Source organism: Bubalus bubalis, chromosome 10 (assembly GCF_019923935.1).
Source record: "Bubalus bubalis isolate 160015118507 breed Murrah chromosome 10, NDDB_SH_1, whole genome shotgun sequence".
NCBI classification, from domain to species: Eukaryota; Metazoa; Chordata; class Mammalia; order Artiodactyla; family Bovidae; genus Bubalus; species Bubalus bubalis.
The window spans coordinates 79,651,753-79,674,911 of record NC_059166.1 but is presented as its reverse complement, the minus strand read 5'-3'; the positions used below and the strand labels follow the sequence as shown (position 1 = coordinate 79,674,911).

General features: G+C 38.1%; 1 non-coding gene across 1 annotated transcript; it reads right to left on the bottom strand.

Moving 5' to 3' along the window:
* Window positions 1-15,747: 15,747 nt before the first annotated feature.
* Window positions 15,748-15,854, bottom strand: LOC112587680. The gene has a single exon (XR_003112180.2). It is a non-coding gene; the product is annotated as a U6 spliceosomal RNA (small nuclear RNA).
* Window positions 15,855-23,159: the final 7,305 nt, after the last annotated feature.

Below are 23,159 nucleotides of genomic sequence, written 5' to 3'. Positions count from 1 at the left end.
CTCTGGATCTCTTTTTTTTATTCATGAAATGGGAATAATAATGTCTACCTTTTGGAGTTATTATGAGGATGACATATTGAAATACAGCATGTAGTTGACAATCAGTAAATGCTAGTATCCATAATTCTTATACTGCATCTGCAAGTAAAGTTTGTCAATGTGTGATAGATGTTAGCAAGGCCAAGTATGTTTTCTGGGTAGAATAGAAATTTGTGAGGTATGAAAGACAGTAGTAGCCTGTGTATTACTATGTCAGATGAGGGAGTCATCTGTCCATTGATCGACTTGTTAGTTGATTTATTTTTGTATTTATTAACATTTAGTTATCTGTTATATGTCAAGGAGGACGTGATCCAAAGGAAGAAAAGAAGTACGCACTATGATAGAAAAATGCACAAATGTCATGAAAAACACGGAAGACACAACTTGCTGAGTTTGAGGAATGCAGCAAAGTTTTCTGGAGAAATTATCCAGGTGAAGACTAGAGAGAAGGAAATTTCATACAGAGGAAGCAGAATATACAAAAAGCCCAAATATGGGACAGTGAGACACCATACTTAATTTACATGTGAAGTTGGGTAAACAACTCTACCTCTCTTGATAGTTCTTGGAGTAACCATTTCCAAATTTTCCCAAAATTGCTGATTTAAATTACTTTTTCCTGGACATATTCTAACTGCTATATATTTTTTCTTGAAAACGAGAAGATTAAAAAGTTTATCCAACAACCTGAATGATATGACTAAACTGATTACAACACCATGCTTTTTAGTCAATACAGTGAGAATTCTCATTATTTTGAAACACATTGTATTGTTGGCAGATACTTACATTCAAGCGTATCCTCATTTGTCCTATTGTTTGTGTCTACATTTGCAAGTGGGTAGACAAGGAGCCTGATTTCATTCAAAGCTGTGCTTTTTGGCCCACACAGCTCAAACAAATGGAAATAACATTTAAAATCTAGAAAATTTGTGTAAAATATGAATTTATAACCTCTTGTGAAAAGTTAGAAGTTTGGGTAATGTTGGATGTACATTCCTACATGGCTAGACAGACAGGCACTGATGGAGCCTGTCCTCTTCAAGCTGGGCATGAGCTAGTTTGCCATTATCATCAGCACTTAAAAGCTGCAAACCCAGACCTCATGCCTTGCAGGCTTCACACATTTGCAAAGTACCTGCCTGCTTACATGAGGCATTTTATTTTATGTGCTGTGTGTGCCGTGCTCTATTGCTCAGTTGTGTCCAAATCTTTGCGACCCTATAGGTTGTAGCCAGCCAGGCTCCCTCTGTCCACAGAGTTTTATTTTATAGCCCTAGCTTAAATTTCCTTGTTTTAATCTGGATTTTTTTCATCCTTTTTTCATTCTTTAATTTACTCCCTTGCATTTATCTCTGATGACTTTATCCTGTTTCTGTCAGTCTCTTTCCAGTAAAATGAAGTTATATTTTCTTTTAATAATTAAAGATCAACTCAATCTATAAGGTAAATAATAGTTTCTATGTTTTAAATATATTTGTTTTAATGGGTGTTTTATCTGTATTAAAAATGCAAAATGGGACTGCGATTACATATCAGGTAGTGTATGGACACAAATGGATTTTTTACACAGTGTGAACCTTTTCAGAAGTATCATGTTGCAAGAATCCTAATTTCTTCCAAGGTATATTACTGCTTGCCACACACAATGAAAATCAAGGGTTTAGTTTGGATAAGCAATATCAACTCAATACAGACACACACACACACACACACACACGTTAGAAATGATTTTACTTTGAATTCTGGTTGATGAAATACTTGACTACATAACTCTCCTAACTCTATACTTAAGTACCATTTCTGATATTTAATAACATGGGAATTTACAAAGAATATTTAATCTAATTGAATTAAAATTTCAGAATATACAAGGTAAGAAAAAGACACAAGCCTAATTTTCTAATCTAATTTGTTGTCAGAGTTGTACAAATACACAACACTTATAATGAGCTTGTGATTGCATTGTCTCATTGGACTTTAACCATGGTCGTGTGGGTATTACCATTTCCCTTTAGCAGGTAAGAAAACTGAGGCTCACTTAAGCCATCTGCCAAAATTCAAATAGATGGCATGTAGAGCTGGGACTGAAATCTGTTTTTGAATTTAAGTTAATTCAACTTTACAATTAGTATTTATTGAATATATGCTTTTTGCAGACTTTCTGCTAAATTCTGGGGCTATGGTAATAAATAAAACAGTTTCTGCTGTCAAGGAACTCAGAGATACCCAAATAAGTAAAATAGTATTGTTAGTGTTCAGTCACTAAGTCGTGTCCTACTCTGTGACCCCATGAACTGCAGCATGCCAGGCTTCCCTGTCCTTCACCATCTCCCATAATTTGCTCGAACTCATGTCCATTGAGTCAGTGATGGCATCCACCCATGATACAATAGTCATGAGGGCACATCAGGTTGCCTTGAGATAAGATTTGTCTTATCTCATTTCTTCAAGAAAGTGGCACCTATAAGAAGACTCAAAGGTATAAAGGAGTCAGATGAAGCTTCAAAGGACAAGTAGAAGTTATTGAGATAAAATGGAAATGAGAAATGGTAGACATCAGAAGGGACAGAATGAGCAAGGGTATAGAGGAGAGAAGTAGGAAATCACAAGCGTTGATTCTGCTAGGACAGGAAGTTGGAGGTAAAAGAGGTAAGACATGAGGCTGTCAGTATAGAGAGGAATAGAAGCAGCACTGAGCACCGCTGTAAGACCTCTGGCCTTTATCCTGCATCCCAGGGTTTAAAAAAATGCATTCAAAATAGAAGGGGAAAAAATAGCAGAATGAATCACATTTATTAAGTTTTTCTTAACTTTCTTTCAGTTATTTTTTTAATATGATATTATACATGTTTTAATGCCATTCTCCCAAATCATCCCCCACACCTCTCCCACAGAGTCCAAAAGACTGTTCTATACATCTGTGTCTCTTTTGCTATCTTGCATACAGGGTTGTCATTACCATCTTTCTAAATTCCATATATATGCGTTAGTATACTGTATTGGTGTTTTTCTTTCTGGCTTACTTCACTCTGTATAATAGGCTCCAGTTTCATCCACCTCATTAGAACTGATTCAAATGTATTCTTTTTAGTGGCTGAGTAATACTCCATTGTGTATATGTACCACTGCTTGCTTATCCATTCATCTGCTGATGGACATCTAGGTTGCTTCCATGTCCTGGCTATTATAAACAGTGCTGCGATGAACATTGGGGTACACGTGTCTCTTTCCCTTCTGGTTTCCTCAGTGTGTATGCCCAGCAGTGGGGTTGCTGGGTCATAAGGCAGTTCTAGTTCCAGTTTTTTAAGGAATCTCCACACTGTTCTCCATAGTGGCTGTACTAGTTTGCATTCCCACCAACAGTGGAAGAGGGTTCCCTTTTCTCCACACCCTGTCCAGCATTCAAATTGTTTGTAGACTTTTGGATCGCAGCCATTCTGACTGGTGTGAAATGGTACCTCATAGTGGTTTTGATTTGCATTTCTCTGATAATGAGTGATGTTGAGCATCTTTTCATGTGTTTGTTAGCCATCTGTATGTCTTCTTTGGAGAAATGTCTATTTAGTTCTTTGGCCCATTTTTTGATTGGGTGGTTTATTTTTCTGGAATTGAGCTGAAGGAGTTGCTTGTATATTTTTGAGATTAGTTGTTTGTCAGTTGCTTCATTTGCTATTATTTTCTCCCATTCCGAAGGCTGTCTTTTCACCTTGCTTTTGTGTGTGTGTGTATTGTACTGGAATGTGATGTAATGCATATTTCTAAGGCACAGTTTTTTGTTTGTTTGTTTGTTTTAGAAATTTTAAGGCACCAGTTGCAAATCTTTTTGTTTTGTTTTTTTGGCCATGCCATGCAGCATGTGGGATCTTGGTTCCCTTACCATGGATCAAACCTGTTCCCCCTGCAGTGGAAGCATGGAGTCTTAACCAGTGGACTACCAGGGGAGTCCCTACAGTACAGTTCTTAATGTGAATAAAAATGTGTAGCAAAAAATGCTTGAATGTAAAATTCTGTTCCTGTTATAGGCCTAGCAGAAACATACACATATATTTAACACAAGACATGTATACAAGAATACTCATAATAATACTAATCATGATAGTCAAAAACTGAAAACTGTTTACTTGTCCATAGATAAAGTGGAAGCAAATTTTGACATAGCTATATGATTGAATTTTGCATAGTAATGAGAATGAATGAGTGATCTATAAACACACTATTAATAATCTCCACCAAACATTTTATTTTTATTTATGTACAATTCAAAGTGTGAAAAAACTAATTTATATAGTTGGAAATCAGAACACCAGTTACCATGGGTTCAGGCCAGTGAGGGGTGCACAGGGTAGAGACTAGGGGCAGAGCGGAGACTTAAGAAAGGCCCTGGGATGTGATATTTTATTTACTTATTTTTCTGTTCTGGGAGTTGGTTACCTGAGTGTGTTTATTTATTTCTGAGGATGTTCTATTGTGTCAGCCGAGATAGGAAGCAAAGCTCCAAAAGGGACTTGGCATTCCCTCTCTGCAAAGGAGCATGCCCACTTCACATACATCTGCTCACGATTTTGAACCTGGTGTGACAAGATGGAAGAACATCAAGAGAGCCTTCGCTGCAGTGGTCTGGTGGTCCAGAATTTACGGCAGCTAGTGTAACCTACGGGACAACCAGAAAGGAGGTCAGATCAACTTCCTGTGGGGTGATCTTGGCCACTCTCTCTGCTGTCTAGCTTCCCTTAATTCCTTCCTGTCCCCTAAGCCTACTTCAGCATCCTTCCTAACAATTCCATGAGTCATCAAATGTAATTCCATAACCTATCTTTCTAATGAGTTAACCAGTCTTTTTTTTTTTTTTTTAAACAAAGAATTCTATGTGGTAAAGTGGAAGGATGAGATCACGCAGGAATTTTGTGTAGTGTAATAGTAGAAAGTGGCCTGGGAAAGGCTAACATTAAACCGGTGAGCAAAGGAGAATCAATCTGGAAACAGAATGAATCTGTATAGAACTAAGAGAACAAGAAAAGTGTGGTAACTGGGAAGTGAAAAGAATAGATTTTAAGGAGATAATCAATACTAACACCTAAGCAGGGGGCTACAATAAAATATTATTTGAAAAATATCCCCTGAATTTGGCAATTAGAAGACAGTAGATGAGTTTGCAAGAATTATTTCAGTAGATTACAGAGAATATTAACATGTAAATAGGCCATGAGTTAGGAGAAGGAGAAAGTAACTTAATTGGAGGTTGTAATTTAATTGTTCAGTTCAGTTCAGTCGCTCAGTCATGACTCTGTGACCCCATGAATCACAGCACGCCAGGCCTCCCTGTCCATCACCAACTTGCAGAGTTCACTCAAACTCACGTCCATTGAGTCAGTGATGCCATCCAGCCATCTCATCCTCTGTCGTCCCCTTCTCCTCCTGCCCCCAATCCTTCCCAGCATCAGAGTCTTTTCCAATGACGCAACTCTTCACATGAGGTGGCCAAAGTATTGGAGTTACAGCTTTAGCATCATTCCTTCCAAAGAAATCCCAGGGCTGATCTCCTTCAAAATTGTTACTTCCTCCCAATTGCTCCACAGGATATAATGCACCTGCTCAGGATTTTGAACCTGAGTTTTAGCATGAACATTTACAATATATTTTTCATCTCTAAATTTGGGATGAATGTTATAATAAGTAGAACTTTTTAGTTGTGTCATAATTTAATGGGCAACATTTTTTTTTCTTTTAGTGGTACATAACTTATGATAAATAACATCTTCAATTTGAGGAAATATGGTACTTCTTTTGCATCACTCCAAAGCTCAAGTGCTAGTCACAAATAAACACTTGTAGGTGAGTGTGAATTAATCTCAATCAAGAGGGTCAAGTGAAAGCTGGTTAGGAACATAAAATAATGTAGTATCAGTTTGAAAATCCTTTCTTTGCTTGCTGGCCTTGCATTACAGACTATGCCTTGTATTTTTGGAGGTGGAGGCAAAAATGTAGAAAAAACAGACTCTGACAGTGAAAGCTCTTCCCATAGACATTCACTGGATATTCTGTTATTAGGAACAAATTATTATATAACACTTCATGTTGAAGGTAAATGAGGAATTAAAAAAAATATGAAATGAAAGTGACAGAAGAAAAAGAAAGTTACTGAAATAGTACCCTCAATTTTAAAATTTGGTGTTTTTGAAAAAAGATAATGACAGTCGATCAATAATAATTAAGCATCTTTGTTTCATTATTCCTATTATTTATAAAAATACAATTACTTTGTAAACTGTCCAAATTGCTGGTGTTCCTAGAGCAGTGAGCAGTGAATTCTTGGTTGTTTGTTCTTTTAGAATTGTTCAAAATTGTAATGTAAAGGCTGTACCTTCTCTTGCCATTAACTTCCATCTCATGTTGTTTATAATAATTTATTAAACTCTAAGCATAGCAAAATAATTAATTGCAGTAAAAGAAGACATGCTAATTAATAAAATACTTTCTCCATTTTGTAAATATTGCTTTACTCATAATTTTTCAATTTTAATGTTTTTATAACTTTAATACTCCTTTGAAACACACAGTATACAATTTTTATTTTTAATCTGAAATAAATTACTATTGTTGTAGATATTTCCAGGAAGGCATTATTCAGAAAGAAGAAAACATGGCATGCCAAATATTTTTGATACATAAGAACTCAAGTTTTAATCAGTGCATGACCAGAACCTCTTAAAAACAAATCACTGAGTTTTGAGAGAAGCAAAAAGAAAGAACTGATAAGAGGGAAAGAGAAAATAAAAATTTATTTTATTTGATGTCATTCAGACTGTTTTTTTTAAAATGTGGTTTAAGTCAACTATGGTTACTGCTAATTTGGACAGTATGTATGACTAATTAGTTTTGTTTAGTAGGGAGTGAAAGCAGCATATTTTTTTATTTTTTTTATACTTCTGTTGTGATTTTGGAGAAATATATGTAAATGCAAGAAAGAAAAGAGAAAAGGAGAGAGGAATGATGACACAAAATGTTTTTAAGGTATAGCATCTCTAGAATTTGGATGGAGAAGGCAATGGTACCCTACTCCAGTACTCTTGCCTGGAAAACCCCATGGATGGAAGAGCCTGGTAGGCTGCAGTCCATGGGGTCTCGAAGAGTTGGACACGACTGAGCAACTTCACTTTCACTTTTCACTTTCATGCATTGGAGAAGGAAATGGCAACCCACTCTGGTGTTCTTGCCTGGAGAATCCCAGGGACGGGAGCCTGGTGGGCTGCCATCTATGGGGTCACACAGAGTCGGACACGACTGAAGCGACTTAGCAGAATTTGGATATTGTGTGTGTGTGCATGCGTGTGGGTGTGGGTGTGCATGTGTGTATGTGTGTGTGTGTGCTCTCAGTCATGTCCAACTCTTTCAACCCCATGGACTGTAGCCCAACAGGCTCTTCTGTCTATGGATTTTCCAGGCAAGAACACTGGAGTGGGTTGCCATTTCCTATTCCTGGGTATCTGCCCAACACAGGGACTGAACCTGCATCTCCTCCATGGCAGGCAGTCTCCTGGATTTCAGGCAGATTCTTTACTGTTGAGCCACCAGCAAAGCCCATAGTGAAAGTGAAATTGTTAGTCACTCAGTCTTGCCTGACTTTTTGTGACCCCATGGACTGCAGCCCGCCTGGCTTCTCTGCCATGGGATTTTCCAGTCAAGGATACTGGAATGGTTTGCCATTTCCTTCTCCAGGGGATCGTCCCAACCCAGGGATCAAACCTGGGTCTCCTGCCGTGCAGGCAGATTCTTTACCGACTGAGCTACGAGGGACGCCTACTCAGTCGAAAACAGAAATGAGCTACTTATGTATGTAATGATATGGATAAATCTCAAAATAATTGTTTCACCACTCCAGGTAACACAAGCTAATCAGAGGTGACAAAAATCAAATAAGTTGTTGCCTGAAGATGGGAGTGGAGGGAGGTATGGATTACAAGCAGCTTAAGGTAATTTGGGATCATGATGGTGGTTTCACAAGTGGAGTGGGTAGTCATTTTCCTCTCCAGGGGATCTTCCCCACCTAAGGATTGAACCTAGGTCTCCCACTTTGCAGGCAGATTCTTTACCGTCTGAGCCACCAGGGAAGCCCTTACATGTGTCAAAACTCACTGAATGCTTGCATTTCACTGCCTGCCATTTGTAACTCAACAATAATATAAGATTTAAACTGCAGAGATATGTCCAGAGTTTTTGTGCAATAATGACAAAAAATTACTATTATAATATTTCAGGAAGACATTTCAATGGAAATTATGTTACAATGACCCTAAGTAGCTCTGCTTCCATTAGCAACTTATTTCTAACAATGCCTTCACTAGACCACCAGGAACTCATGAGGTATACCTCTAAGGTTTGTTGAGGCCCAAAATATTTAGTAATCAACTACAATATGCCTAGCATAATTTGGAGCCCAAGCTACATATTCGTTGTTGTTGTTTAGTCACTAAGTTGTGTCCAACTCTTTGGACCCCGCCAGGTTCCCCTGTCCATTGGATTTCCCCGGCAAGAATACTGGAGTGGATTACTATCTCCCCCTCCAGGGGATCTTCCTGACCAAAGGATTGAACACACATCTTCTGTGTTTCCTGCCTTGGCAGGTGGATTCTTTATCACTGAGCCACCAGTGAAACCCAGGTGGCACATGGCTATGATTAAAACAAGTAAGTAGCTTAGCCTCAGGATGCTCATAGATGTTAGATAATAGCAAATTGGTAGCTATTAAAATCAATTTAGTTGATAGTAAACAGTTTTTATACAATAAAATAGATTATGATAGAATAGAATTGATGAGGATGCAGCAAAGTAAATTGCATATAGTAAAGTTCTTCGTTCTATATAGGTATGTATGTCTATACCTGGTTTATATATCAATTGTTCTTCTAGATGATAATAAAAAATGGAATGCCGCTAGTGCTAGTAGATGAGACATAAATGTCAAAAGAAGTAAGACAGGTCAAATAATAGAAATACACAGATAAGGTACTCTGTACCTTTTTTCTTTATCCCAAGAAACAAAGAGTTGAAGAAGCTAGTAAAAAAACAGAAGAAAAGAGTTAAAGAAGACACTTGCAAAATAAATAAATAAAATTGATTTTAAGTTAGAAAAAAAGAAGACGCAGTTTTGAATATGATGAGTAGTTTGTATCGAATCAACCTTCCTCCTGAAAATACCTACAAAGATGAATAAACAATCCTTTTGAAACCTCTTTAAAGTGGAGGAGAGAGATCAAGACGACCTAGTTTTGAGGGGCAGAGATTGTGAAGACACAGCAAATATACTGAGGTGAGTTATTTGTGGTTCATGAGCAGTGATCCATGGAAGGGCATGGCAACCCATTCCAGTATTCTTGCCTGGAGAGTCCCTTGGACAGAGGAGCCTGGTGGGCTACAGTTCATAGGCTTGCAAAGAGTTGGACACGACTGAAGCAACTTAGCAGGCAGCAAGCAGTGATCCAAGAGCCCAAGCCTAATCCTTTCAGCTTTCTCATAGGATCAAGAACACACAGTTTGAGTTCAGGGATATCAAGGCAGCCAGTACTTGAGAGACCAAAATTCCAGCAATAAGGGAACATAGATAAGTGAGTCTGACATTGTGCACTCCTCTTATTTTGAGGAACTTGCTTATTTCAAAGGCCAAGACAGTTACATTGAAAAGAATAGGTAAAAGACTAAAAGTCAAACCTATAAGTTTTCAGTCTTAACTGATAGGTGACACAAAGAGGAGAGACACTGGTAAACATTCCAGGTTTTCACTAATTTGACAGAAAAGTAATTATCTGAGAAAGTAATGACTGGCAAGGGAGCCAAGAAGACCGTTGAAGTACTGGCAATGCTAATTTCTTTATCTGGTAGTACTTACATTACCGTTTTGTTCATTTTGTAAAAATTCATGGATACATTGTGATATGCATCCTCTTTTGTGTGTATGTTACCTTTTGAAAAAAATCAGCATCTTTTGAATAAAGTATTGCTAAGGTAGTAACAAAGAGGGACATTTCACCATATCCTTTGTTTATACAAATAAATGAAGTATATTTGGTTTTATGTCATCCACACAGGGAAAAGAGGGTGAAAAAGATGAAAATTTAAGTAAAACTATTATTATTTTTATATTTCTCCTTATTATAGCATTTGCTTTGTTTATTTGATGCATTCGTCTAGAGAGTACTCATTATTGCTGAACTAACCTAAAAAAAAAAAAAAAAATAGAAGGGGGCACCAAACTGACTCTACATTTTTAGTATTACATTTGTAGAAAAGACATGAATGTCATTTAAAATAGTTGTGGGAACAAGAGTAGAAAAAGATCGGAAGATTAACACACATGCAGAAGGGAAAACTAAAACTTGAAATGGGCCAGGTCTTTGAGTGGGCCAGATCTGTGTGAGAATACTGTATCGTCCAAGAAAATTTTTCATTGCAATGTATATCTTATTAGAATCCTAATTGTTTTCAGTCTCCAGCAGAGCAGTAATGGCATGACAGTATTTTTATACTTCAAGAAGTCATCTAGATTTCTCTTGGAGAGCTGTCTTTAACATTTGGTTTACTTTTGCAGTGGCAATATTTTTTCCATTGTTTTGCATGCTAAGACAGCAATTGATTAGTATAGAAGCCTTGAGCCAAGTTCTGCCCTAGGATATGTATGTGACCCCCACTAACTTCAAATAGAGTTACATGCACATATCCTGGATTGGAATTTGGCTTTCTTCCATGGTAGTCAATGAGAGTCATTGAAGTCGATGGGAGCCATGCTTGGATAACTGACAGCTAAATTTGGCCCTTAGGAATTGAAAATCATCTGAGCATTTTCTTTGGGAAAAAAAAAAAAATCAAAAGCTGAGATTTGTAATAAATCGTAATTCCTGGGATTGAGCAGTTTTATCAACCAGTTGAAAGTTTATGGTATCTATCTACTAAAGTACTCTAGTGATGGAGAGTAAGATTGTGATATATTTGTTGTATAGTCCTTTGTTCATATAATAACGATTGAAATAAGAAAATAAGGAGACAGGTGATTTTATAGAAAGTATGTTAATTGTAAGAGGAAATACTACTTTTTAAAAACTCTAGAGCAGGGGTTCCCAACCTCCGGGCCATGGACTGATAATTCTTGTCAGATCAGCGGTTGGATTAGATTAGAAATTAAGTGCACAGGAAATGTAATGCCCTTGAATCATCCAGAACCATCCCCCCCATACCCTGGTCCATGGAGAAATTGTCTTCCATGAAACCAGACCCTGGTGCCAAAAAAGATAGGGACCACTGCTCTGGAAAACATCTTTGTGTGTGGCGTGTGCGTGCTCAGTCATGTCCAACTTTTTGCGACCATTTTCCAGGCAAGAAATACTGGAGTGGGTTGCCATTTCCTTCTCCAGGGGATCTTCCTGACCCAGGGGGCAAACTCATGTCTCTTGCATCTCCTGCACTGACAGGCAGATTCTTTACCATTTGTGCTACCTGGGAATCCCAGAGGACAACTTTATATGTAACAATATCTGTTTATTGAATTCCTAAGAGCTTGTTGTTGAGAAAGAAATAATTTGGGGGTGTCAATTTTATAAAATTGGCTCATAAAAGGAACAAAGGATAAGCTAACCTCCATTCTCATTCTCCTGCTCTGACATCAGGGAAAGCTAGCACTCTGTCTCCATGGAGTGCATTTTGTTTACTGAAGGACAGTCTGAAAAGGATACTGTGAGCTACTGACTTGCTTTTGATTTGGATCCTCTCTTGTAGACAAGATAAGTTCTGAAGGTCACAGTTATTTTCCTGGTCCAGATTTAAAAGAATTTTTTCTCACATTTTCATTATGAAAAATTTCAAACATTCAAAAAATATGAAAGAATATGCAATATAGTCCTAAAACCTCCCTTTTATTTTACTATAGTCTGTATTTCACTCTCTTTTCTTCTACCCTCTGTTCCTCCTTCTTTTCTTCCTTCCTATCTTTTCTTTCTTTCTTCTTTTCCTTGTCTTTTTCTGTTGATTCACTGATGAACCATTTGAAAGTAAGATGTAGATATTGAGATAGCATCCTTTCCTAAGAATAAGGATGTTCTCTTATATAACCACATTACTATCACTTCTACAAAAGTTAACATTAATTTTATAATATCATCTGCAACTAAACAATATTCAAAGTTTTCCAGCTGCCCACAAAATGTCTTATGGCTATTTTCAGAACCAGTCGGGCTTCCTTGATGGTGGTTAAGAATTTGCTTGCAATGCAGGAGATGCAGGTTCAACCCCTGGGTCAGGAAGATCTCTTAAAAAAGGAAATGACATCCCATTCAAGTATTCTTATCTAGAGAATCCCATGAACAGAGAAGCTTGGCAGGCTACTGTCCATGGGGTCGCAAGAGTCAGGCATGACTTAGTGACTAAACAATAATGCCATTTCAGTCAATATTCATACATTGCTTTTGATTACTATGTCTCTAACATCCAGTTATCTTTCCTACTTTTCTGTCCCCAGAGGCCAGGTCAGTTGTCTCATAAAACATCTATACTTTCTGAATTGGTCTAACTATGTCCTTGTCCTTTGAACAGCAAGGAGATCAAAGCAGTCAATCCCAAAGGAAATCAACACTGGAAGAACTGATGCTGAAACTGATGGTCCAATAGTTAGGCCGCATGATGCAAAGAGAAGAATCATTGAAAAGTCCCTGATGCTGGGGGAGATTGAAGCAATGGAGAAGCGGGCAGTAGTGGATTAGATGGTTATATAACATCACCATCTCAGTAGACCCGAGTTTCAGCAAACTCAGGGAGATAGTGAAGGACAGGGAAACCCGGTATGCTGTAGTTCATGGGGTCGTAAAGAGTAGTACATGACTTAGTGACTGAACAATGACAACAAATATGTCCTTGTAGTATAATTAACTCATTCTTCCATACACTGCATTTTCTGAAAACTGGTAAATGTCAGATATATAATTATAAAATTAAAATGAATAATTACCTTAATCTGTGGGCTGAAATAGTGAAACAATCTGTAATATGTAACAGTAACATTTTTTTCCACTTACGTGGTAGAGTCTAAGTATTCAAACTCTGCTTATCTTTCTCTTTTCAAGTGTACATCAACCTGGTATTAATGGCATTCTTGCAAACTGGATTGCATGGGGTAAGGATCATGGGTTATTTGTGTTTGCATAATGTCTCATTCAGAGAAAGCAATGGCACCCCACTCCAGTACTCTTGCCGGGAAAATCCCATGGATGGAGGACCCTGGTAGGCTGCAGTCCATGGGGTCGCTAGGAGTCGGATACAACTGAGAGACTCTACTTTCACTTTTCACTTTCATGCATTGGAGAACGAAATGGCAACCCACTCCAGTGTTCTTGCCTGGAGAATCCCAGGGACGGAGGAGCCTGGTGGGCTGCCGTCTATGGGGTCGCACGGAGTCGGACACGACTGAAGTGACTTAGCAGCAGCAGCAGCAATGTCCCATTTCCAGGCTTCCCAGGTAGTGCTAGTGGTAAAGAACCTACCTGCCAATGCAAGTTAGATGTAAGAGACTTGGGTTTGATCCCTTGGTCAGGAAGATCCCCTGGAGAAGGGCATGGCAACCCACTCCAATATTCTTGCCTGGAGAATCCCATGGATAGAAAAGCCTGGTGGGCTATGGTCCATAGGGTCACAAAGAGTCAGACACAACTGAAGTAACTTAGCACACACCCAGGCAATGTCCCATCCCCACCCTTCTTGTGATAGTGATGCCCTTCCTCTGGGAAATGGACTTTCCTCTTTGCTATATGTTTCTTATAGACCAGCCAATCAGAGAACTCCATTCCAATGCCATCCTTAAACCTTAGCTCATGATTTAAGTTAGACCAAACAATTTTCTCTCCTGAGAGAGAGAGGAGGATATAGTAAACAATTCAGGGTTTGAGGGCCATTTGGCCTCTGTCAGAGCTACTCAATTCTGTCCTTCCAGTGCAAAATCAGCCATAAACAATACTTAAATGACACATTTATCCTAGTCAGCATGCATCACTTCTCTTTTGATGATAGCTATTCTAACAGGTGTGTGGTGGTACCTCATTGCAGTTTCTTTTTTTTTTTTAATTTTATTTTATTTTTAAACTTTACAAAATTGTATTAGTTTTGCCAAATATCAAAATGAATCCGCCACAGGTATACATGTGTTCCCCATCCTGAACCCTCCTCCCTCCTCCCTCCCCATACCATCCCTCTGGGTCGTCCCATTGCACTAGCCCCAAGCATCCAGTATCGTGCATCGAACCTGGACTGGCAACTCGTTTCATACATGATATGTTACATGTTTCAATGCCATTCTCCCAAATCTTCCCACCCTCTCCCTTTCCCAGAGTCCATAAGACTGTTCTATACATCAGTGTCTCTTTTGCTGTCTCGTACACAGGGTTATTGTTACCATCTTTCTAAATTCCATATATATGCGTTAGTATACTGTATTGGTGTTTTTCTTTCTGGCTTACTTCACTGTGTATAATAGGCTCCAGTTTCATCCACCTCATTAGAACTGATTCAAATGTATTCTTTTTAATGGCTGAGTAATACTCCATTGTATATATGTACCACAGCTTGCTTATCCATTCATCTGCTGATGGACATCTAGGTTGCTTCCATGTCCTGGCTATTATAAACAGTGCTGCGATGAACATTGGGGTACATGTGTCTCTTTCCCTTCTGGTTTCCTCAGTGTGTATACCCAGCAGTGGGGTTGCTGGGTCATAAGGCAGTTTTAGTTCCAGTTTTTTAAGGCATCTCCACACTGTTCTCCATAGTGGCTGTACTAGTTTGCATTCCCACCAACAGTGTAAGAGGGTTCCCTTTTCTCCACACCCTCTCCAGCATTTATTACTTGTAGACTTTTGGATCGCAGCCATTCTGACTGGTGTGCAATGGTACCTCATAGTGGTTTTGATTTGTATTTCTCTGATAATGAGTGATGTTGAGCATCTTTTCATGTGTTTGTTAGCCATCTGTATGTCTTCTTTGGAGAAATGTCTGTTTAGTTCTTTGGCCCATTTTTTAATTGGGTCATTTATTTTTCTGGAGTTGAGCTGTAGGAGTTGCTCGTATATTTTTGAGATTAGTTGTTTGTCAGTTGCTTCATTTGCTATTATTCTCTCCCATTCTGAAGGCTGTCTTTTCACCTTGCTAATAGTTTCCTTTGATGTGCAGAAGCTTTTAAGTTTAATTAGGTCCCATTTGTTTATTTTTGCTTTTATTTCCAATGTTCTGGGAGGTGGGTCATAGAGGATCCTGCTGTGATGTATGTCAGAGAGTGTTTTGCCTATGTTCTCCTCTAGGAGTTTTATAGTTTCTGGTCTTACATTTAGATCTTTAATCCATTTTGAGTTTATTTTTGTGTATGGTGTTAGAAAGTGTTCTAGTTTCATTCTTTTACAAGTGGTTGACCAGATTTCCCAGCACCACTTGTTAAAGAGATTGTCTTTAATCCATTGTATATTCTTGCCTCCTTTGTCAAAGATAAGGTGTCCGTATATGCATGGATTTATCTCTGGGATTTCTATTTTGTTCCATTGATCTATATTTCTGTCTTTGTGCCAGTACCATACTGTCTTGATAACTGTGGCTATGTAGTAGAGCCTGAAGTCAGGTAGGTTGATTCCTCCAGTTCCATTCTTCTTTCTCAAGATAGCTTTGGCTATCTGGGGTTTTTTGAAAAATATGGAACGCTTCACAAATTTGCGTGTCATCCTTGCACAGGGGCCATGCTAATCTTCTCTGTATCGTTCCAATTTTAGTATATGTGTTGCTGAAGCGAGCACTCATTGCAGTTTCACTTGGCATTTTTCTGATGACTAGTGATGTTGAAGACATTTTCATGTACCTGTTGGCCACTTGTATGTCTTCTTTAGAAAAATGTCTATTAAATTCCTCCGTCCATTTTTAATATGATTTCTTTTGCTATGAGTTGTATGAGTTCTTTATACATTTTGAATATCCACCCCCTTATTAGATATGTGGTTTGCAATGTTTTTATCCCACAGGTTGTCTTTTCATTTTGTTGTTTGCTATGCAAAAGTCTTTCTGTTTGATGTAGCCTCAATTTATTATTTTTGCTTTTGTTGCCTTTGCTTTTGGAGTTAAATTTTTAAAAAATCATTGCCAGGACTGACATCAAGAAGCTCACCCCCTGTTTTATTCTGAGTTTTATGGTTTCAGGTCTTATGTTCAAGGCTTGAGTCCATTTTGAGTTGATTTATGTGCATGGAATAGATGATACTATAGTTATACTATAGTATAACTATAAATGGAATATAAAAGTCCAATTTGACTTTTTTGAAGGTAGCTGTCCAGTTTTCCTAAAATCATTTATTTAAGAGGATGTTTTTCCCCATTGTATATTTTTGTCTCCTCTGTCATAGATTGCTGCTGCTGCTGCTGCTAAGTCGCTTCAGTCGTGTCTGACTCTGTGCGACCCCATAGACGGCAGCCCACCAGGCTCCCCCGTCCCTGGGATTCTCCAGGCAAGAACACTGGAGTAGGTTGCCATTTCCTTCTCCAATGCATGAAAGTGAAAAAATAAAGTGAAGTCGCTCAGTCGTATCCGACTCCTAGCGACCCCATGGACTGCAGCCTACCAGGCTCCTCCATCCATGGGATTTTCCAGACAAGAGTACTGGAGTGGGTGCCATTGCCTTCTCCGTGTCATAGATTAATTGACCATGTTAGTGTGGGTTCATTTCTGGGCTCTCTATTCTGTTTCATTTATCTATGTGTTTGTCTTTATGCTCATATCATATTGTTTTGATGGCCATAGCTTTGTAGCATAGTTTGAAATCAGAAAGTTTAATGCTTCCAGCAATTCCACTCTTGAGTATATATAAAATACATGCACACCGATGTACATAACAGCATTGCTAAGATAGGGAAGCACCCAAGTATTTATCAACAGATGAATGGATAAAGAAGATGTAGTATTGGGACTTTCCTGGTGGTCCTATGGCTAAGACTCCACTCTCCCAAAGCAGGGGGCCTGGGTTTGACCCCTGGTCAGGGAACTAGATTCCACATGTTGCAATGAAGATAGAAGATCCCGCATGTCACAACTAAGACCAAGCACAGTCAAATAAATACATTTGAAAAGACCCTGATGCTGGGAAAGATTGAAGGTGGGAGGAGAAGGGGACGACTGAGGATGAGATGGTTGGATGGCATCACTGACTCAATGGACATGAGTTTGGGTAAACTCCAGGAGTTGGTGATGGACAGGGAGGCATGGTGTGCTGCAGTCCATGGGGTCACAAAGGGTCGGACACGACTGAGTGACCAAACTGTTCTGAACTGATGCTTTCATCTGCAATCTAGTTTTTTCTGACTGAAAGACTCTCTTTAGTCTTTCTCTTAGTGTGTGTCTGCTGGCAACCAGTTCTCTCAGTTATTGTTTGTCTGATGTCCTTTGATTTCACCTTCATTTTTAAAAGAATAATATAACTGGATATTCAGTTTTAGGATTGAAATCATTTTACTTCAACATTTTAAGATGTAATTGTATTGGCATCTGGCTTCTATTTTGTGATTCCAGTTACAGCAAATAATTTTACAATATCTCACGTGTCTCTTGTGTTCCATTTTCTTTTTTTTGTTTTAACGGTCAATTTTTTGGTAAGTTACATTATAATTCATTCATCCTCTTTTTCACTGTGTCTAGATTGCTATCAAATACATTATTTAATTTTTAATTTCGATTATTGCATTTTGCCTCAGGGAGATACTGCTGTTGCTCCCTTTCTTTGAGATTTTGGTCCTTCATTTCCAGTCGATCTGGTAACCCTAAACTCCAGTTTTTGTTTTCCTGACAGAGAAAGATTATTAAGCTCCAAGCAGACCCATGCAGTGCTATGTCCTGCAATCTGAATCACAAAGTGCTCAAGAAAGAAATCAATGGCTTCCTGATAGGATTCATTTCCATGAATGAATCTTCCCTTCTCCCAGAATCTTGCTCCATGGCTGCCATACATTTTCTCAAATGCCTGCCTTCAAATAGCTAAAGGGTAGGGAAGCAGAGTTTCATGAGGATTTTAACCAATATTTATAATCATTTTTGGGAGAATGGATCCTCTAAGAACAACTTATCATAGTGAGAAATCATAGTATGAAGATAAAATGTATATTTTAAAGTTGAAAATGTTTAAATCAAAAGAATGTATAATTCATGGAATTTGGGGAATACAGAGGAAAATCTTTCTTGGCCAAGAGGTTGTCTAACGGTTGCATATACTCCATGTCTCCATCCCCTTTACACACTCAGAATGTTTTCCTACAGGTAGTCTAGAATAGAGTGAAATAGATGGACTCAACATTGTGTAGTAGCATCTACCCTCTTACCGCATTCTTATCTTTCAAGTGGTTCTATATTTTCTCCATAATAACAAAAAAGAAAAAAAATTTAAAAGAAGAAAGGAAGCAAGCCACAGTAAACAAATAAAGTTACTTTTAGTGTAATGCACTTTAAATTTTCAAAGCTTTAATCCTGTTCATAGTTTCTAAGACTTTTTCTTTTAATTCAGATTCCCTTAATTTTGATGCTAAGCAAGAACCCTCTAGTCTTGTGTTCTTGATTCATAAATCAAAGAAGAAATGTATAACTTCTGTTTATTACATATTAGTTTTCACCCAACACCCCAATCAAAGAGACTTTATTTAGTTTCAAATGGCTATTTTCCTAGCTACAAATACATGTTTTGTAAATGCATCCCTGTTCAGCCTTTGTTGCCTGAGTGCATAAATGATTGCTGCAGACAGTACTATAAAAGAATTAGAGCCTGGGGCTGGCAATTACAGTTTAGGGCAATCTTGTTACTTTTTTTTTTTAGTGCCTTGAGAATTATTTCAACTTCTTTTTTGCAGCTATAAGATTGGTTAAATGTATAGAAAAAGAGATCTTGTAACTCAAAGGATTTGTGATCTTAAACTTTTGTATTTGATTACATTTGAATGCAATTATGGAGGCTTGTAATGTAATATTTTCTTTCTACTGGATGAAAATTACAGATATGTAATATGGGTTTACTTACCTGATTGCACATTAACTCTAATACTTTCAGATAGCCTGCGGCATGGGCAAAAATAAAAAGGCAGTGTTGTTTGGCTTGGAACGAAGTCAGGTATATCATTGGTTAAACAATCTGCCTATTTCCTGCAAAAATGCTGCTTTAATGTAGAAATGGTGCAATACGTATGGTTTGCTTTAAAAGAGAGAGAGAGACTATCTTAATATCCAGAGCAAGGAAGAAATAATCCATAATAAACTTGCAGGTCCCAGATGTTGCAAGTAAATTTTTGATTTGTGAAGATTTTTCTTCACCATAGCCCAGGTAGTATATGATTAGATAATATGAAAAGCCAGGCCTTTGACCTTTTCAGCTAAGCTTGCAAGCTTGAGGATTTCTCAAAGAATGGAAAACCTTCTACTCATTATGGAAAAGGGAAATCCAGAAACTAAATAGTTCTAAAATTATCTCCAGGACCAAAGTTTAGAAACCTTAGAATTTAGGAACCTTAGGAAGTTCTCCTGGTGGTAAAACATGCTGTAATAATTATAGATTAGATCAAATAATAGAAGAATAATAGCTGGGTGTAGAAACCCCTTAAATGTACTTATATGGCATAGGAAAAAAATGTACTGGTATTTACTGTATACAAAAAACTCAGTTAGGCTTTCTGGGAAGTTAGTATTTGAGGGAGAGATGTGGCTCCTATCTTCTAGGTGTCACAGTCTGGAGGAGAAAATATATACATAAATAATGTCTGCAGATGAATGTGCAACAAAACAACAAACCATCACAGCTGGGAACAGTGGGCCTTGGACATCACTTCTATGTTTTAATATAGTTTGAGGTTACACAATAGGAGAAAATTTGCATCTCATTTCTAACACCAGCATTTTATTGGCACATCGCTGCTTCTATTAAGTATCCCTGAACTGAATTTGGATGGAAGATTGAGTTATTTAAGAAACAAGAAGGTTCTTTATCGGACTTCAAAGTTAGAAGTAAATTTATCTCTCTGCTCTTAATTCAGTTCTCCTTGTTTGACATTTGTAGCTATTTATCTTGATTCTGTCATTTACCTATGTGACAACTACTTGAAGGGTATTTCTATGTTGCTTAAGGTTCTAAATGCTCCTACTTAGGAAGGGATTAGCATGTCATCAAAGTAGAACCTAGACAGCAATGTGAGTTCTGAAGAATGACACGCTGGTGTATTGAATACTCAGAAACATTTCTAAGGAGGGCTTTAAGGAACATGAGTGTTGACAGGAAGAAGGCCTCCACCAATCATTTTCGCTTACTATCACTTATCTTCCTGTTCTGTTTTGCAACTTCATTTGTATAATAACATTGACTATTCTGGTAAGAACTTATTACCTCCCAGAAATATCGTACTAAACATACAGATCTATCAGTTCAGCCAAAGACCAAACTTAACCACATGAATTTAATTTCAATCTAATCCTTCCAACTACAATCTTCCTCTTTCTTGCACTCTTCTCCAACAAACAATTGAAGGCAATAGCAAAAAACGCACACACACACACACACACACACATATATATATCCAAAAATCTGTGTACTTTTTTTGAATATGTGTGCTAAGTCCTTTCAGCCGTGTACAACTCTTTGTGACCTTATGGACCGTAGCGCAACAGGCTCCTTTGGCTATGGGATTCTCCAGGCAAGATACTGGAGTGTGTTGCCGTGCCTTCCTCCAGGGGATCTTGCTGACCCAGGGATCAAACCCGCATCTCTTATGTTTATCTGCACTGGCAGGTAGGTTCTTTAGGGCTAGTGCCACCTGGGAAATCTCTTGTTTGAATGTACCTATTTACAAAAATAAATCATTTAGTAACAATCCTAATATTGTATACATTTGAATAACAAATTCAATAAATGAACATTTGAGAAAATCTATAAATTAACTTTATTTTCATTTTATTTATTTTTTTGTTGGAGTATAATTGCTTTACAATGTCTTGTTAATTTCTGCTGTACAACAAAGTGAATCAGCTGTGTGTATACATATATCCACTCTTTCCTGAGTCTCCCTCCCACTGCATCCCCTCATCCCACTCCTCTGGGTCATCACGGAGCACCAAGCTGAGCTCCCTGTGCAATATAGCAGCTTCCCACTGTCTACTGTACGCATGGCAGTGTGTATATGTCAATGCTGCTCTCCCAATCCATCCCACCCTCTCCTTGCCCCGCTGTGTCCACATGTCTGTTTTCTACATCTGCGTCTCTGTTCCTGCCCAGCAAATAGGTCCATCAATACCATTTTCCTAGATTCTGTATATATGTGTTTATATATGTTATTTGTTTTTCTCTTTCTGACTTACTTCACTCTGTGACAGACTCTAGATCCATCCACATCACTACAAATCATCCAATTTCTAAAGGAACAAAATTGGGTCATTTGCAAATTAACTTCGAATTTAAGAAGCCTAGGGCTTAAATATTTTATATGAAATAAGTGACAGTCATTTATAAATGGTTTTGGCAATCATGCAGAAATTAAATTCATGATTGGAGTTTTAAACAACAACAAATAATTCTGTCCTTTCATCACACTGTGATTGTCCTTAAATCAGTACTTATTGGACCATACATTTTACCAAGATGAAAACTGTGGGACGCTGGGATATCTTCCAGGATCAATTTTAAAAAATCTAAGGACTACAGAGAAGAAAGTGAACAACTGAAATATTTTCCCTTCCCCTAGACATTTACCTTCACAATTTATATCACCATTAACTTTGCAGCGAAGTTCTTGGAGCTATTTCTTGAGTTACTTGATAGATAAGTGATGCTAAAGAAAATCCACCTTAATTTCTTGCTGATGTATTCATTAAGTGGTGTTTATATTAGTGAAAGAGAACATATTGCTAATGTTTAGAATCCATTCACCTGGTAAGATGACATGAGAATAAAAAGATCATAGAGCGGGCATGTGGTTTTCAACTATGAAGTTCCCTGGTGTTGTATCTCAACTTCAGTGTTGGCCGAGTTTGAGGACAAATGATAATTGGAGTAACTTGATAGTTCTTGTCATCAACTCAAGCATTAACTTTGCATGATGAGATCACAGAACAATTAATCTTTATTTTCAACCCAAAGAATATGACTGGATGTATTTTCCTATTGTCTCAACTTTTTGTTTTCTAAAACTTAATATGAATTTTGTATCAGGATAGGTTCAACTGTTGGGCTTCCCTGATGATTTAGTGGCAAAAAATGCACCTGCCAATGCAGGAGATGCAGGTTCAATCTCTGGGTCAGAAAGATCCCTGGAGAAGGCAATGGCAATCTATTCTAGTATTCTTGCTTGGGAAAGCCCATGGATAGAGGAGCCTGGCAGGCTACAGTCCGTGAGGTCACAGTCAGGCACAACTTAGCCACTAAACAACAACAAAGTTTAACTGTAAATAGATAGCATATTGAAAAGCAGAGACATTACTTTGCCAACAAAGGTCCGTTTAGTCAAGGCTATGGTTTTTCTGGTGGTCATGTATGGATGTGAGAGTTGGACTGTGAAGAAAGCTGAGTGCCGAAGAATTGATGCTTTTGAACTGTGGTGTTGGAGAAGACTCTTGAGAGTCCCTTGGATTGCAAGGAGATCCAACCAGTCTATTCTTAAGGAGATCAGCCCTGGGATTTCTTTCGAAGGAATGATACTAAAGCTGAAACTCCAGTACTTTGGCCACCTCATGCAAAAAGTTGACTCATTGGAAAAGACTCTGATGCTGGGAGGGATTGGAGGAAGGAGGAGAAGGGGATGACAGAGGATGAGATGGCTGGATGGCATCACTGACTCGATGGAGTCTGAGTGAACTCCGGGAGTTGGTGATGGACAGGGAGGCCTGGCGTGCTGCGATTCATGGGGTCGCAAAGAGCCTGACACAACTGAGCGACTGAACTGAACTGAACCGAATAAAATATCTGAGCAGATAAAAAAAGGATTTTTACAGTTCACAAGACTCGTGCTTTTTCTGTTTTCTCCTTTCACTTTTCTCAGCAGTTTTGCTTTTTATCCTTCCTCTAAATTTTCAGTTCAGGGTCACAAGCATCAGT